Below are 6,053 nucleotides of genomic sequence, written 5' to 3' on the forward strand. Positions count from 1 at the left end.
TCTCCACCCTGTAAATGGGGTTAGAAGCGTGATTCCGGCAATTATGAGTCCATCATTTCCTCTTCTTCACTAAGTAAATTAGAAAGGCTCTTTGCTCTCACTTTGCCCCGGGACCTCCACTGTAAAGTGCAGCTGTAAAAGCATTGCAAAGGTCTGTTTTTAGAGAAATGTCATGCCTGATGTCTCGTCAGCCAAGGGGCTTGGCTTCCAGCCCCGGCTTTGCTGCCAACCAGACTGTGATCTTTGACAAGGCCAGCGCCCCTCTCTGGGCCTCAGTTTCCCCATCTATAAAATGAGGAGTTTGGACGAGGTGTCCTCTGGGATCCCTTCCAGCTCTCATGGCCACTGGATTCCAGGTTTGCTTGATTGCAAGGAATGGCTCCGTGTAGATGCAACTGTAGCTTCTTCTAAGCCAGGAGCCGTCCCTCTCTATTTCCCACGTGCAATGACCAGTCCCTGAAGGTACAAATATGCCACTATCCACAGCAGTGTGAGGACAGAGGAGGAGCCACATGCCTGCCATTCTGGAACTAAAAATGCTAGCCACACTCTGGGCAGGTCCCGAACTCGTTGTTCCACAGCTGTGATCTCATTGGCCCCTCACGTTAGAATGGCCATTCAGGGCCAGCCGAGTGGGGTGATGGTTAAGAACTGGCTTGGGATACCAGAGGGCCCCGGTTCGGATCCCACATATGAGGGCCAGTTACACTGCCCTCCAAAACAAAACAAAACAAAACAAAACAAAAAAACAAAAACAAGAATGGCCATTCAGCCCATTTCCCAGACCAGAAAACCAAGACGGAGCAAGTAAAGGTGTGCATCCAAGCCTGGTCTGCCTGGCTATAAAGGCCATGCTTAGAGCCACAACTCTCTCAAATCCGAAAATGGGGGGACGTTAGTAGAAAAAGAGAGAACGGCTAGATCAAGAGGCCATCTCAACATGAGGGCGTGCCAGAGAGGACACCTGTGTGGCTAAGCATGCCCAGGCAAATGGCAGATGTCCCCAACTATGTGTGGGCTGGAAGATTCAGCAGGAAGGGGTGCAGTTAGAAGGCATGAAAGGCTTTGCAAAATGTGCTCCAATGATCGTGGCTCTCAAATGGGCTCTTGCTCCCCCAACTCCTCCCTTCCTCTGGAAATGGAATACCAGTTATTTCCTTTGAAGGGAGTGTTGGTGCTGCTTAGAAGCAGCATGAAGTAAATTTTTATGACACTCCTTAGGGGCTGATGGGACACATTCAGTCACCTTGCCCCTGATGACCCAGCTCTGTCTCCCAGGTCTGCCATATTGAAATCCTCAGAATTTACCATTAGAAATGCTAAGTATCATTTTAATTTTTTATAAGATAGATACAGGAAGCCCAAAATATCACTTGCTTTAAGGACTGTCTTTCTAAAAAAAAAAAATTACTGTAGCACCAATGTTATAGAAATGCCCATAATCGTATTACCAAAAACAGGAAATGTTTTTTAAAAATAGTTTCAGTTAGGTTCCTCTGACAGATGCTAACCCTGGAAATCAGTGTTTAATGGCAGTCGTTTCATAGAAACCGCACTGACGTCCCATCAGCATGGTGTCGTCAACATGCCTGAACTTGTTTATCTTTCTCTTAAATACCTCTTCAAGTAATTGGTAAATACATTCTTTTAAAATCCATTGATGGTAACCCTGAGGGTTTCCACTTATCTCAGGAGCTCGAGGATGGATGTCTGCCCAGCTGAGCAGTCCCCGCCGAACCCTGGGTTCCTGGCCAGCACTTACTGGGCACCTACTCTGTGCCAGGCACCCTGGTGACCCTGGAGGCAGAGCCATGGACATGGGGAACCACAATCTAGGGCTTTATCTGTCAGGATGCATCGGACTGGGAAAACACCTTCCAGAATTTCAGTGTTGGCGCCATTTATTAGGACAAGTGCAGGGTGGATGTATTTGGAAGGCTGAAGACAGGTGACCCTGCCCGTGGCCGTGGCCCAGCCATCATCTGCCTTTGCTTCCTCATCAGTGAAGCAGGACAATAACTTCCACTCACAAGGCTGTTGGTGATGACGGAGGCCATTTAGCAGAGCTATGATTAAGAATGAGCTCGTCAGACGAGGCTTGAATCTTGGTTCCACCTGTTTGACTTTGTACAAGTGACTTAATCCAAGCCTCAGTTTACCTCATCTGTAAAACGGCCATAGTAATCGCTTCTTCAGAGGACTGTGGTCAGGGTGCATTTCAAGCGCTCAACACAGTGCCTGGAGCACAGCAAGTGTGTGTTAAGGGAAGATTATGATCTGGTGAAGGTGCCAATGCCAGGCCAAGCCCAGAAGAAGGGCTCGCCTGACAGGCATTTCTCGCCTTTCAAATTCTTTCACACAGGAACCTCACAGGCACCACTTTCCTCCTCCAGTTCTCCCTCAGACGCTCTCCATCTTCCCCCAACAGCAGAGGCTTCTTCTTTCCTCCAAAAGTCTTCGCTGAAATCTTATCAGATGCCCAGCGTGATGCTCAGGTCTCTGGATAGAAAAGAAATCCTAGCAGTAGCCCGCCCTACCCACCATGCACTCCGGGTAACCACAAGCAAACAAGGGATGCCCCAGAGAGAATTAAGTCCAAGTAACAGCTCGAGCTGGCCACAGACGCCTTGTTCCCAAGGCGGCCATGATTAACTGCCAAATGAATTGTGCGGAGGAAAATCTCCCTTCTGACCACGGTGGTCGGGAAGGATCAACGCTGGCACCCTGGAGGCCTGGCTGAGACACTCTGAGAGGCGAAGAAGCTGTGTGGAAGCAGCGGCAGAACATGGGGGGGGGTTTCCAGACCTCTCTCAGGGGCCGCTACAGAGGCCCAGCTCCTCAGCTGCTCCTGCAACCAGTGCCAAAGTGTCCCATCGCAGAACAGGGTTTCTCAGGAGACAGGAATGAAAAGCACCCTTCCCCCATTTTCCAGTGCCCCCCAACACACACACCAACACAAAACCACAGCCTTCCCCAGTGACTCTGATGTGGCTGAACCACTGGTTTCTAAGCCCCTCTTTATTTCTGTCCTATTTTTATGATTCTTTTGTGGTTCCTATTTCTCAGTCTACAGCATGTGGTAATAATATCTTAATTCCATCCACATGATAGGAGAGGGCGACTGAGTTACAGTACCTGCAGCACTCCGAGGTTGGTGGATGAAAGGAATGCAAAATAACCCAGAGAGATCATTCTGTGAAGTCGGACTTCGACAGGCAGTAGAAGAAAAAGTTAGCTGATCCCAGGGAAGGGACCTAGGAAATGACGAGAATGAAATTACTGCATCATTACTAATTATTTTCTTTGAAGTCCTCAATGATTGTTTTCTAACCGTACAGTCCATGCAGAAAACCTTGCTATCTGTAGTTTACAGACAAAACAGACATTTAGCAAAGGCTTGCATTCGTTTTATAAAAATTACAGGATTTGGGGAAGTAAAAGGAGTCTCATCTGCCCTTCCCCCTTAAATCTGATATACGGAAAGCCTGGGCTCATCTGGGACAGTCTTCGTAAGAATTTGGCTTGCATTGGCTCATGCTTCTCAGGGCTGCCTTCCAAACTCTCCCAGCCAGGTGGTTCTCCTCAGCCAGCCCTGGGCAGGGCAGGGCCAGGTCAGCAGCTCCTGGCCCACAGGCTGGGAGGGACCATGTGAATCCTGTTGCTATGGAACTGGTATGGCTCTGTCCATCTCAGCTCCCTACACTGCTGCCACATCCTGCCTGCTGGGTCGGCCCAGTCTATTGAATTCACTCACTCATTCATCAACTATTTCTTGAACCCCTACTATGTGTCATGTATTGCTCCATTGCACAAAACAGATAAAGCACTCCTTTGGGAGAGCAGACTTTCCAGGAAAGGGAGAGACACTAAACAAATGAAAACAAACAGGGTATCAGCTGACGCTAAGTACCAGGAAGGCAGGGAGCAATGCACACAAGGCTGGAGAGTGATGGGGGTGGTGGGAATGGGTGCTATTTTACCCATTGGTATGGGGGAGTGGTCTGGAAAGGCCTCTCCGAGGAGCTGACACCTCAGCAAAGATCTGAAAGAACAGTGTTCCAGGCAGAGGGAACAGCAGGAGCAAAGGCCGTGAGTCTAGAGTTTGCTCAGTGTGTTCCAGGAACAGCAAGGAAGTCAGTAAGCCTGGAACACAGAGGGCGAGAGGAAGGGAAAATGGTAGATGGATCAGAGAGGGGGTTGGGGGCCACAGCTTATGAACAGGTCTCTACCAGGAGCTCTGGCAGAGCTCTTAACCATCAGGTCAATTCACTCAGTCAGCAAAATGCCTGTTGAGTGCCCCACACTCCTGGGCATGTCCCTGCTGGGCTGAAGGGAAGGGCACAAAGCAGTAACAGTTGCAAAAGGTGGTGGGACTTTCATATCATTCTCTTTTTTTCCTTCAAAAGTAATAGTTGCACATTTTAGAGAATATAAAAAACACAGAAAAGATTAATAATGCAAATGCGCAAAAGTAAAGGTAGCAGGTAGCAGGGATTATCATTGTTTCCACCTTTGTATACTACTACTTTAATATGTTTATAATACATAGATCTTTAAAAAGAAACTCAACCAAAAGTGTTTCTCAAAATACAATAAATTGTACCATATACTCTTTTAACTGATGCACAGACTTTGGAACCCAACCTCCATGAGATGAGATGCCACTAGGTCTTTAAAAAGCTCAAACTTTCGAGTCAGTGGAGACCGGACTGGTGCTCTGTCTTTGCCACTACCCACTGTGGGACCTCAGGCAAGTTACACACCATTTCTGAGCCTCAGTTCTCTCATCCTAAATAGGTATCGCATCCATGGGATCTTTGTGAAGAGTACTGGTGACGTGTGCAAAACACCTGGCGCCTGGAAAGTACTAAATAAACAGTGGCTACTCGGAGCTATTAGCAAATAGGCAAATTTGTTTGTTCGATCAACAAATACTGAGCCTCTACCCTGTGCTAGGTGCTTTTCCTATTGTTGGTAACACAGCAATAAACAGGACAAAAAATAACTTATTTAATGTTTATCTTCTTTTCCCAAGTTCCAATTGTCCAAAAAGACAGCACTCAATCTAGAAAACACAGGAACTATGTACTATCCATCTGAATGAAGACAAGATGTCAGAGTCCAGGGCACGTGTTGGAAAGGTGAGCAGAAAGCAGGATGCCAGGACACAGGGCTACCATGGTACAACTTTGCAGCAAACTGCTTGGCTCCCCACAAGTAGACCTGCCTTCTCCCTTTATTACCACCGTCCCTGCTGCACAGACAAAGGCAGGAAGCCCCCACCTCTGGCCAAAACTCTAGTGTCACTGGCTGCCATAGACAGTGGCCTGGCTCAAAATGTACCCCTTGAAGACGGGGCCTCTCTCAGCCCTCAGGATGACCTCATGTTCTTGGGCTTCGGCCACAGAGCTCAGACCAAAACAGTTCTTCCACAGCAGACAGGCGATTCTGTTTCTGACATGCAAGGCTTGAAAGAAAGGCAATTTTTAATAAAAAGCACTGAGAGTCACAATGTCTTCTCTGGTAGCACCGCTTCCCAGCAGAGGAAGTGATAAAGGTTTAAATAAAAGGGAGTCTTATCCCCTCATGGAAATTAACCATTTCTGTAGAAACCAAGGACCGTTCCAGACAGCCATCTGGAGCTGGACTGATAGTAACATCATCATGACAGCCACCACGTGAGCACCTCTGTAGAGATGGACAGGCTCTGGGCTTAGTGCATTTATCACAGCACTCCTGCCAGGCGGGTACCAGTGACCCCACTGTTCAGATGGGGAAGCCACGTCCAAGTCAGAATAGTGGTTTGCCCACCTGGAAAGAGGCCAGGTAGGTTTGGGACCTTTATTTGGGTATGTTTTTACATCATCCTTGACCTGGTTTTAGTCAGTTAGAAACAATGGACAAAGGCTTCCAGAAACGTAAATGGCCAGGATACCTAGCAACGTAGTTCAGGAAACTTGGCTGGTTTAGATGGAGGGCCATGTGGTTGACTGCCTGCTTCTGCTCCCTCTCGCCCTTTCCTCTCAGACTCAGGAACAGCTGGAGCTCGTGGG

At 48.1% G+C, this 6,053-nt stretch overlaps 1 long non-coding RNA gene across 1 annotated transcript; it reads right to left on the reverse strand.

Annotated features, from left to right (window-relative positions):
* Window positions 1-774: 774 nt before the first annotated feature.
* LOC109375278 (uncharacterized) lies at window positions 775-4,417 on the reverse strand. Its single transcript, XR_002122540.1, has 3 exons — window positions 3,981-4,417; window positions 3,136-3,254; window positions 775-2,499 (listed from the first exon to the last, which is right to left on the reverse strand). It is a non-coding gene; the product is annotated as an uncharacterized LOC109375278 (long non-coding RNA).
* Window positions 4,418-6,053: the final 1,636 nt, after the last annotated feature.

Source organism: Hipposideros armiger, unplaced genomic scaffold (assembly GCF_001890085.2).
Source record: "Hipposideros armiger isolate ML-2016 unplaced genomic scaffold, ASM189008v1 scaffold_18, whole genome shotgun sequence".
Lineage (NCBI taxonomy): Eukaryota > Metazoa > Chordata > Mammalia > Chiroptera > Hipposideridae > Hipposideros > Hipposideros armiger.